Consider the following 12,535-nt stretch of genomic DNA (forward strand, 5'->3'; position numbering starts at 1 on the left):
AGTTGGCCATTCACAGCTTCTATGGAAGATGATGGAAGCATCATTGGATTACATGACCAAGATTATATACATAATGGAAAGAAGATGATTAATCCTCTAGATAATGCACCTAAAATATTAGTGTTTGGTAATGATCTTGTCACCTTGAATCATGTAGCCATGGTATATTAAAGTTTCAAGGTTGATGATCATGGTTTGCAAGAAGGAGATATAGAGAGAAAAGATAGACAAAATTGGAGATCAGCACAGAGGATAGCTAGATGTAAAGTTCAAAATTGTTTAGAGCTCTTGCATATGGGATCCAATCATCATCAAGAGCAAACACTTGGTACAAAGGTGTATCTCTCAATTGTGGCAGCATACATTGATATTTTTCTATCTCCTACTCTCAACTTGTATGAGCATGTGAAAGCTGCCGGAAGGGTATCCTTATTTTTTAGGTACAAAATTCATGTTATCTATTGAACATATATAAATAATTAACGGATATTGTATGTTCATTTTGTTGCTATGGTAGCACCATTATGTCTTATTAATCAGTTGATTTATAATGTTTTATTAGGATTTGGCGCATGTGGATCACCAAGCATGATGTATATATAGTCAATCAAAACTTCATTAGTAGAGAAACTTTCATGGACATCCAATTGTCATGTCACTTTCTGGTTCTTCTCATAAAGATCTTTTGAGATAGATATAGTCACTTGACAGTTCCTTTATCTTCTATGGGATCTAATGCTTGTGAGAATTTCTTTAGTAAAGTAGGTGGAATGGTTAGCAATGAGAGGTGTTTTGATGGTTATGACTTGTTGAGTAGTGCAAGAGCATTGAATAGAATTTTAGAGCTTCAAGCAAGTTCAAATCTAAGCTTTCCGACAGCTCACTCAAAGCAAGAAAACATATGGGCTGATATGAATCATATGCCTGGCATTCCTTTGGCAAATTTGAATGACTGCACAATTGTGAGTACTAATGAGAAGATTGTATATGCATTAAAGGAGGGTTTAACAGAGGCAAAGGTCATGTGTCACAAGCTTGGTATGGAAGGTGAAGCTTCATGGGGTGCCTCATGGGAAGAAAAAGATATCTTAGAGCATCTTGAAAACAATGCACATGACAATCTTGAAGAAGAAAAAGAAGTTTCATTGGATGATTTTGTTGGAGATGTAATCATGGATATAGTATTGGATGTTGATGAAGAGGATACAATTGCACAAAGTGAGCTTCGCCATGTCATGGATTCTATAGTTGACAATGAGGAGAATGTGGTGAGCCAAATATCACCTTTTTGTGGAAGTTGATGGAAAGACTTTCTGCAAGAGTACACTTGTGAGCCAATTGAATGGAAATCCAACGTTATCAAAGGATAGATTAACAAGGGTAAAAAGTGGAGTATATTTCTCATTTGAGATGAAGTCAAAACTTCAAACCAGTACTTGCCTTGGAATAGGATATGATTATGTGGTTCTATTTGAAGATATTATACTTAGAGATTGTTGGGGGTAAAGGTGCCTCTGCCTAGCCGCTCGTGTATTACTACACTGACAGTACCCGCCACTGCACACTGCAGGTGGCGGGCGCCTATCACCGTCACTTTTTTCTTTATTCTTTTAGTGACAGTTTGAATGAAGGAAGGCCCAATCACACATTGTGACTCTTGGAGTTCCCATTTATGTCTCTCTCTCTTCTTGCTCTTGCTCTCCACCATAGCTCACTTCCAAGAAAGCTTCGATCCTTCTCACCTTTCAATTGGTATCAGAGCTAGGCTTCATGACTTTCAAAGCTTAGTTCATGGCATTCTTAGCTTCCATTCAAATACCTACAGCATTGGGTCTCCTTCCTGGTAGCCATAGCCAACCTTCCTAACCTCCCGTCACTCCCTGGCTTCCCGAGCACCTTCTCGAGCACCTTCCCGGCCTATTGAGGCACCCTCAAGGCATTACTATAGAGGTATTGAAGTGTTCTTTTAGTGTTTTTTTTCAATTCTCAGGTTTTAGTCAAACAGGGCAGCCATGGCTCAAACCCTTGGAGCTTAGATCTTGCTCCCTCTTGCATTTGGGCACTTGAGGCTTGTTGTGGGCCTCCCTGGGCACCCCCCGGAGCCTCCAACCACTACCATTGAGGCCACGTGGATGCACATGAGTAAAAGAAGGGATCAACAAATTTGTGCCTTTTTTTCCTATTCTGGACAGCACACTACAACAACTCACTTACTCCTCTTTGATGGCTATGTCATGCTTCTTCGGGCTTGGTGCTGCACTTGGCAATGGTCTCTAACTTTGGTTGAAGACTCCTTGATCATTGGAATCAGATTTGGGTCTGATCTATACATTCCCAGGACTATTTACAGTAGTTCCACAGTCGTGTTATGCAGAAGTAACATTGGCATCTAATGTTATTCTTGTTTGGGCACTTCTACTTAACCGGTTTAATACCTACTATTGATGCCCAATTGTTTGGGGGATGCAATGCACATGTCAGTGCCATCATTTTGAATAGATTTTCTTGTTGAAAATACTCATTTTTGAACAGTAATTCACTGCTGTACCACAGTGGGCTGAAGCCTATTATCTCATGTTTGGTTATGCCTATTGGTTTCGGGCTATGTCTTTGGGATATGGACTGAAGTATTGACCTTTGGGGTACAACATCAAGCTTGTCTTTGGTTTCGGATCTTCATTTGAGCTTGAGCTCGGCTTTGGAATGCATTTTATGCTCCCTCTTAGATGTACATATGGCATGTATGTTACCTATGTTTGACCGATCTTGACATGCTTTTGGCCTATGCCAGTACTACATGCTAGTTACATTGTTTGGAACCGATTGCTACTAGTGCCTTGTCTTGGCTTGCATTTGGCTTCCCAAAACTTACTTGAGATATTCTTGGCTTGCCAAAGTTGTATTTGGGATATAGTTGATGTCTATGGATGCTATATTTGGAGGATACAGAGCCTATATGCTCATGATGTCTTATTGATGTCTGGTCTTGGGTCTTTCATTAGTGGTGCTCTCATATGCCTTACTTGAGCTTCTTGCCTTGATCCATATGGATTTTGTGCCAGTGGGAATGTCATTGGTTGTTTGAAAAATCTGGAGAAAGTGGTTTATGCTATTGAGCTTTGAGTTTTCTAAGATTGGGATCTTCTTCACTTGGATGTTGCATGGTTGATATGCCATGGTCCCTATACATGTACTTGGGCTGATTTGGGCTTCACACTCCCTGACCATACACCTCTTTGTGTCAGGTCTTGCCAGTGTTGTGTACACTTTGCCCTATTACACAAGGGGTGTGCCGGCTTACTGTCGGATTCATTTGACATGCTTGGGTGTTTGTTCGATGTCCGTATAACTCTCATATGCTGATTTATGCCCGCTTGATGCAAGTTATGCTTTGACAGTCAGTGGTTGACTTGGTGCATTGATTTTACCTACAGCTTGCTCTCATGTACATGGCTGCAATTTATTACAGCAAGCAGTTATGTATGGAATGATGTGGAATTTTCATGCTGAATCATCTTGATTTTATGTACTTTTGAAGGTACTTGGTGGGCAACATCATTAGCTATCAGTTTGTGGTCATTTTGCCTTGGTTTTGGTGGTATTTTGGCTATTTATAGTAGAAAACAACAAGCAGTTTTGGACTATCTGCACTATTTTGGACTGCATTATGGGTTCTTTTTCCACTGACAGTGCTATCTTCAACATCACTAAGCTTGATGGTCCGAATTATGCCTATTTGAAGAGCCAAGTTTGGTAGGTATTGGTGCAGAAATCACAGATAAAGTCACTAAGGATGCATGGCAAGCAACCTAAAACTATGATCGATGGTGAATGGGATGAGCTTGATGAGTTATGCAAGTCCACCCTCATCTTGTCTCTCACTGAACATGTGCATTAAAATGTGGTTGAGGAAGCATAGTGTGCTTGGCAGCTTTGGGATAAGATAAAAAATCTCTATGATAAGAAAAGTCCAGCAAGTCAGATGTATTGGTTAAAGCAACTTATGGACCTGCGCATGAAGGAGAATATGACAATGTCTGCTCGCTTGAGCCAGTTTCATGCTATTCTCAAGAACGTGACTTCGCATGGTATTACCTTTAATGACGAGGTTACTCCATTTTTTTTGCTTGGGACTCTAAGTGAGTCATGGGATGTATTCCACACTGCCTTATGTGCTCATGCTACTATTTTGAACTTTCTTGATGTAGAGAGCGCTCTTCTGCAGGAAGAGATTAATCGTAAGAACTTGGATGCCTCTCGTGTGTCACATGCTTTGACTGTTAGAGACAGAGATGGTAATGGCAAGAATGACCGTGGGAATGGCCGTGGTAGAGACTCACATAAGTCTAGGTCTAAGTCGCGTGGTAAGTGGCGCAACAAGTATTGTGGGAGAAATGCTAATGTGACATGTCATCATTGCGGCAAGAAGGGTCATATACGCCCATAATGTCATGAGTTGGGCAATGAGAAGCACAAAGAGAAGGGGAAAGACAAAGTACAGGAAAAGTCCTTTGATCATAGCATTAAGCCTATGAAATCCAGTGTAAAAATCGAGGAGATAAATGTCATGTAGACTAATGACTTTGATGGGGAGTACATACTTGCAGCTAGTTCTTATGATGCTACATCGTTGACCGATGTTCACTCTATGTATGCACAGTGTTGGCTTTTGGATTCTGGTTCTTCATTTCATGTTACACCATGTCGTGAGTGGTTCCACTCCTACCGTACTGTCTCTGGTTCAGTTGGCTTGGGTGATGAAAGGTCACTTGCTATTGTACGATTACAGTTCTCTACTGGTAGTAATTTTTTGTTACAAGATGTATATCATGTACTTGCGCTTACACATAGTCTTATGTCTGTAGGCCAGCTTAATGATGCTAGGTTTCATGTTTCATTTGGAGATTCTGCCTGGAAGATCCCCAGTGGTGGCAGACTTGTGCTTGCTAGAGGTGCCAAAGTTGGCAGCCTCTATCCTCTTGTAATTGATGGGTCCTCTATTGACCATGTTTTTTCAGTGGGTTTCATCCCACATGTATCTCTTTGGCATGCCCGTTTGGGTCATATGTCCTTGAAGGGAACGGAAATGTTTTCTGGTTTGCAGTACTTACTGACCCTTGACTACACATGTTTTGATTCATGTGAGCATTGTCTTTATGGCATATAGAATAGGAATACACATAAGAAGTTTGGCAGGACACGCATGAGTGAGCCCCTGGCATTGGTACATTTGGATGTTTGTGGACCCATGCCCTGTTAGTCTATGGGTGGTGTAAAGTATTTTGTGACGTTCATTGAAATTTTTTTGCATAAAGTTTGGGCTTACCCCATGAAGCTTTAGTCCGAAGTCTTGGATATATTTTATAGATGGCTTGCATTGGTTGAGAACTAGACTTGGCATGGGCTGAAATGCCTTAGGATTGACAATGGGGGAGAATATGTGTCACGTGCTTCTGAGCAACTATGTGACGAGAGGGGTATTAAGCGTCAATTGACTGCCCCCTATACCCCACCCCAGAATGGTTTGGAGGAGCATATGAATAGAACCATCCAAGAGCATGCACGCAGTACGCTTAGCCATGCAGGCTTACCACAAAGCTTTTGGGCTGAGGCAGTTAGTATAGCTGTGCATGTCATCAATAGATCACCTTTTAGTGGTTTGGATTTCCAAGTTGCAGAGGAGGTATGGATTGGGAAACCTCCATCTTATGCACATCTATGTGTCTTTGGATGTGAGGCATTCTGCCATGTGCCCAAAGACAAGCGTACTAAGTTGGATCCTAAGAGTGTCAAATGCATTTTCCTTGGCTATGGGGATGTAGGCGAGATGGGTTACCGCCTTTGGGATCCGCAAGCACAGAAAGTCATTCGTAGCCATAATGTAGTTTTCCATGAAGACAAGATGCATAGGCAGCCTGAGAAAGTGGTAGAGATATGCAAGGTTATATTCCAGGAGGAGCCCCGTGCTCTAGTACAGCCTGCACAGCTAGATGGTTAGCTTGCCGTAGTAGTTGGTACACATGGCCATGGTGTTGGACAAGAAGCACAGCTTGCTGCCATGAGACGGTCTACTAAAGATAGATGTCCACCTGATAGATTTGAGCCCTCAATGCATTATGTCTTGGTTATAGATGCATGAGAGCCTCTCACCTATGATGAGGCTATGTGCAGGGGAGATAGTCACTCTTGGGAGAGGGCTATGCAGTCTAAGATAGACTCCTTGCACAAGAATATGACTTGGGATTTGGTTGCCTTGTCTCAAGGCAAGAAGACTTTGCCATGGAAATGGGTGTACAGGCTGAAAAGTACCCTTGGAAACCCTAAGCGGCTTATAAGGCAAGACTTGTCACTAAGGGTTTTAAACATGAGCATGGAGTTGACTTTGATGAAGTACTTTCTCTTGTGGTTAAGATGACCACCCTACGCTTGGTTTTGGCCTTAGTCGCGCATCTTGACTTGGACATGTATCAGATGAATGTCAAGACTGCATTCTTGCATGGGGATTTGCATGATGAGATATACATGGAGCAGCCTAAGGGCTTTGCAGAACCTCACAGGGAGCACCTCGTGTGCAAGCTGAAGAAAAGTCTTTATGGCTTGAAACAAGCACCTGGGGTGTGGTATCATAAGTATGATGCCTTTATGCAGTCCACAGGGCTATAATAGGAGTGCTATGGATTTGTGTCTTTACACGAAGAAAGCCCATGATAGCTCCTTGCTTATTTTGGTACTTTATGTGGATGATATGCTAATACCAGGGAAAGCTCATGATGAGCTAGATGCTCTTAAATCTCAGCTGAAAAAGAGCTTTGAGATGAAGGATTTGGGACAGGCCTCTCACATTCTTGGTATGCGCATTAAGCGCAACAGGCATTAGGGACTACTCTACCTCTCACAGAGGGAGTACATTCATAAAGTCCTTGAGCGTTTTTGCATGCAGGACGTAAAGCCTATTGGATGTCCATTACCTTCTTATGTGAAGGTTTCACAGACCGATTGTCCACACACGGACCGAGTGGCCAAGATGCCTTATGCATCAGTCGTGGAAAGTTTGATGTATGCCATGATAGCCACTCGCCCAGATATTGCCTTTGCAGTTGGTTTTGTGACATACTAATGGCTACACATGGAAAAAAGCATTGGGATTCTGTAAAGGTACGTGAAGGACACAACAGATATGTGTATTTGCTATGGCAGCTAGGATACACGAGTTGTGGGCTACACAGACTCAGATTATGTAGGACATGCAAATAGTAGGAAGTCCACTTCTGGCTATATCTTTACCTATGCTGGAGATACTGTTTCTTGGATGTCCATGGTTCAGAAGTGTACGGCTCTCTCTACCACTGAGGCCGAGTATGTTGTGGCCACTGAAGCTTGCAAGGAGGCCATATGGTTGGGCCGCTTAATTCATGACCTTGGGATTGATACTATACCTATGTTGCATTCGGATTCTATGAGTGCTATTCAGCTAGCCAAGAGTGTGGTCTTCCATGCGTGCTATTCAGCTAGCCAAGAGTGTGGTCTTCCATGCATGCTATTCAGCTAGCCAAGAGTGCGGTCTTCCATGCGAAGACGAAACACATTGAGGTGAGGTATCACTTCATACGTGGGGTCGTGGAGGACAAGTTTGTTGACCTTGTCAAGATCCCCATTGATGAAAATCCTGCAGATCTGCTCATGAAAAGCCTCACTACTGAGTGCTTTGCCTTCCTCTGGGCTTTGGATGAGATGATGTTTTTCCTCATCTTGTTGTACATGTGTACATTGTATTGTCTTTTCTTTTTCTTTTCCCTCCTCACGGGGGTAGATTCACCTTTAAGTGGGAGGTTGTTGGGGATAAAGGCGCCTCTACCTAGGTGCCCGTGTATTAATACGCTAATAGTACCCGCCACTGCATATTGCAGGTGTGGCGGGTGCTCGTCACCGTCACTTTATTCTTTATTCTTTTAGTGACAGTTTGAATAAAGGAAGGCACGGTCACACATTGTGACTATTGGAGTTCCCATTTGTGTCTCTCTCTCTTCTTGCTCTTTCTCTCCACCGTAGCTCACTTCCAAGCAAGCTTCGATCCTTCTCACCTTTCAGAGATAATACAAAGCTCAAAAGAAAAGACAAGGTTGCAAATACTAGTCAAGGGGTCAAGAAAGGTGTATGGTACCTTGGAAGAGTAATGAGTATGAGAATGAAGCTAGGAAATGGTATGAAAGAGACAAGGGGCCCTTTTGATCTTCTAGATCATTCTCCAAATGTGGAGATTCATCTAGCATGGTATCAAAAAAACAAAGAAAGTAGATGCTACACATATGATCTTGCTGATAATCAATCAGTGTCCTTGGAATTTTTAATTGCTCTTGCAATTTTGAGCTATGATCCAATATCAAAGAAATATCAACTTGATCCCAATGACTATAAGATCTTCAATGACTATGTAAAATATACATAAGGTAATTTGAAGCACATATAGTAAAATACAAATCTATAATAGTTTTAATGTGTTGTCCTTATGCATTAGTATTAAATTAATAATCTTGTTTTTCTTTGCACGTTGAAAGCTACTATGTATACATCATACATTCTACCAAGAAATATCAAATAACTTTTGTGGTCATCTAGTTATTGTGTAATTTGAGTTTTAGAGTCATAAACATTTATGACCATTTTGGGTGCAATTTGAGATTTTTTTGGTAATAAACTCTCTCCATCACTCATGTGCATGAAGTAGCTTGCAACCACACTTTGCAATAGCTAGTAGTTTTGGGTCCATCTCAACCACCAATATGCAATAGAAAAGGCATATGGTTGCATTGGCAATCCTTTGATGGTGAAGAAAAGTATATGTATTGATAATCTTATGGTAATGAAGTAAAGTACATTGCAGCATTACAGTTTTGGAGGCATCTTCAACATATATTTCATTCAAGGATATCTATGAAATGAAGTACTTTTAAACACATACATGTGATGCTTGTGTTGTTGCTACTCTTTGCTAAGTTCACTCATTCATGTATACTAAATTTGTGATTACTAACTAGATGTTAGTATCAGGAGTTTCATGGTGCTTGGTAAGAGGTTAAACCCAAAATTTTCTTAGAGAAAATAATTAAATATTTAATTTTTATTTGATTTTTTTTTCTTGATTTGTATTAATCATAGTGTGGGAGGAGGGGGAGAGTTGGCACTCTCCCAGATTCAACTCCCCTTCTTCCAAAGAGAGCTTGGTGTCTGCTTGGTGTAGTCACTTTAAGTATAAAGGGGTTCGATTCCCCTACTCTCTCTCCTCATGTGGTAAGGGGGCATGGGCATTCAAAAACATTGCGACACATAATTTGATGGTATCCAAGTGCCACTACATAAATCACTTTGTGATATGACAATTTTGATACTTTTAATTGCTTAGGATAATTTCAACTTTTAAAAAGAAAGTTAGTATATGTTCTATGAATACTTACATTTAAGAAAGGGGATATATAAAAAGTCATACATGTATATATCTTATAAGCTTAAATAGGGGGATATATTGGTCTTACAAGCTTTATAAATAGGGATTTTTTTAGAAGTCCTTGCACGCAGGTGACATGCCTTCTTTACTATGAGTGAGACCCCCCATGTCTGCCACCACCTGATGTTCCTCTTCAACATTTATGAGCTCTTCAACCGGCTCTTTTCCCGTGTATGTGATAACAACAACTTGTGGAGTTGTATCTTCATCATTCTCCTCCTCTAGGGTGCATTGAATGCAAGGAGGTAAATTGCCAATGCGCAATCACACTCCACAAGATCCAAAGGTGTTATACCTAGTGTACTACCCATGGGAACAATGCATACTCAGTGTGAAGGATCCACGTGGGCTAGACACCTATTCACCACTTTTTGGTGATTCTTCCCTGCCTGAAATACCACGAGTTGTTCCAGAGGCACCCAAGTCATGTCAGATCCCTTGATGGAGTATGTGTAGATAGGTGTAGATAGCAATGGTGCTCACAATGTCTTCCAAAACTTGAAGGGGGGGATCCAGTGATGAGAGCACGCTTTCAAGGTTGAAGTTCTTAGAAAAAACCTAAAAGATATCATCACCTTGGCTAGCAAAGATAGTCTTGTGGATCCACTTGTCAAAGTGTGTGTGAGGATCCATAATAGCAGGTAGGAGGGATGCGGTGGATGTAAAGAGATGAAGAAAGAAAGTGTGAAATGAAACAATGAAACAAGAACTAAACTAGTTCTACCTTAAAAACCTTAAGTTTTAAACTATTAAGGGCTGTTCGCATACAATATTTAGTTATGGATTTACTTAATGTCTTTATAAAGGTAACATGCATGTGTAAATGTGTTGATGTGGAAAGTGTATAGCAAGTGTATGATTTTACATAAATACCATATATAATTTTTAAATATTGCAAGTTTGCAAGCGACAATTTTCTATTGGTAAAAAAAATTCAAAAATTTATAAGTGTTGGATATTACAACGTGTGGTGTTGGGATTCTTAGGGAGACTCTACAATTTCTAAAATATGTGGAGCCACACACTTTCCACTGGTAATAGTATCCTCAGCTCGACTTTTTGAATTTTCCTACCATCTAGTTTAAAATAGAAGCTAGCAGGTGGATACTGCATTAACATTGTAATTTCTTGGTGCATTATACTCAAGGGCCAATCATTCTCCATTTGTAACACTTGGGGCTCGAGGCTCTAAAAAATGATAGTAACATCCACTAGTTGCACTTTCACACGGGTCTTGATCAAGGCACAACCATTCACCCTTGAGCATCCTCCATCTACGATTCTTGAACACTAGGCATAAAGTATATCGTGTAATAAAGTACCTGTAATTGGAAAGGAAAGTTAGCTAATCCATCCCAAAGTAAGATAATAGTCAACTAAGAGAGAAATTTTTTATTTGAAAGCCATGCCTTTTGTTGTAACTCGACACTCCACTGTGTTAGGATAGTGAGTTATTTTTTATGTCCAAGTTTTGCCTAGAATCCTTGTTACATAATCTTCCAATGCACTTTTTATACCGTACGTGCTTTTGGTACGTCTCAAACACTTACATTCCTTGAACATATGTGCAAGAATTACAATTACTATGAACCATCTTAGATGTACATTCTTTGAGCCAATGCTTGGCTTCATAGAGTTCAATATGTCTACTGAAATTTTTGTGCTACACATGTGCAAAATGTCGCTACTACACAATGGCTATTCTATGATATTGAGATTCGATATGTGCATAGACTCAAGGGTTCCATATTCTTGACCCCCCTTGGGAAATATGTACTTGGAGTCATAGAAAAAAACAAGGTTCTTTGCGAGCTGCTTAGTTGTACGTCCCTCAAAGAGAAATCTACCAATTTCAAGGTGGTAACACCTAAAAGAACCTGTGAAACTCTCAACATTTTACCATTCATAGCAATCCGAAGGTTATACTTCTGTAAATACGAGACAAGTAGTTACATAGATATCATGAAATTTATCATTCTCAATGAGTTGTAAATAGTTACTATTTGTAATGTTTCTTTGAAAGGGCACAGTGGTGGTGGGTGCAATATGTATTTGTTTTTGCATAAATACATGTTGTAGCAACGCCTTTGTTACAATGTGAGAATCAACATTCCTTTGTCTGAGAGCTAAAATTTTACCCTTTCAATGCTTCGATACATCTGCAATTGCAGATGCTTTCACCTTGAAAGCTTTGGATGCATATGTACCCAAGACGAGCAATGATATGTATCAATGATCCAATTCGCTTCTTCCTTTTTTCTGTTACATACTTCTATCGAGAGAATGCTTATTCTTCTCTCAGGCATTATAACCTAGGCATTAGATGTAAAGAAGTATGTATTAACCCCTAAACAATAAGCTTTTTAAGTACGTCTAGTAATCACCAATATGCCATACAAATCAACATGGCATTAAGAGACGTTTACACTTTTGTAAACATACAATATAATGAAAAGAATAGCACAAGAATACTCAGAGAATTTTGCCAAAATAAATCTCATTATAATGAATAGGAGTTTGATTTGACTCAATACATTGTATGAAACATGGGTATTACAGAGTAGTTGTTACAAGGATAGTAGCCACATGGCATCCAAATCTTAATAGGCACATTGGATTGACACCTGAGATATTCTATGAATCAACACATTGTGTGTTATATGGATGCTATGATACAAGAGTTTCATGGATCATTGCCGATTGGCATGGAGATCCGAATGGACACATACATAGGACCAATAAAGTAGTGGATTTTTGAACCATCAACTTCTAGCAAATCCATATCATCCAGCGCAAAGGAATTACTCACCACCACAGCAAAATAGTCGATTGAGAATTATGTGCTTCACCTAAATCTTGTACAATACCTACATGTACAAAAAAATACCTACATGAATCCCTTTTAACAAAAAATATCTAGATAACTGCATGAATAGAAGCAACACAAAATAGGGTCAACTTACCTATAAGCTGATCTACTAAAGATAAGATTGAATTGTTGCTGATCAAAACCCGTTGTAAATGATGGACAAA

General features: G+C 40.0%; 1 pseudogene; it reads left to right on the forward strand.

Moving 5' to 3' along the window:
- The first annotated feature begins 572 nt into the window (after nucleotides 1–572).
- On the forward strand, nucleotides 573–8,446 carry LOC148038518 (uncharacterized; annotated as a pseudogene).
- The last annotated feature ends 4,089 nt before the right edge of the window (nucleotides 8,447–12,535 follow it).

Source organism: Lygodium microphyllum, chromosome 3 (assembly GCF_053477565.2).
Source record: "Lygodium microphyllum isolate KBCC chromosome 3, Lygodium_microphyllum_v1.1.10, whole genome shotgun sequence".
Lineage (NCBI taxonomy): Eukaryota > Viridiplantae > Streptophyta > Polypodiopsida > Schizaeales > Lygodiaceae > Lygodium > Lygodium microphyllum.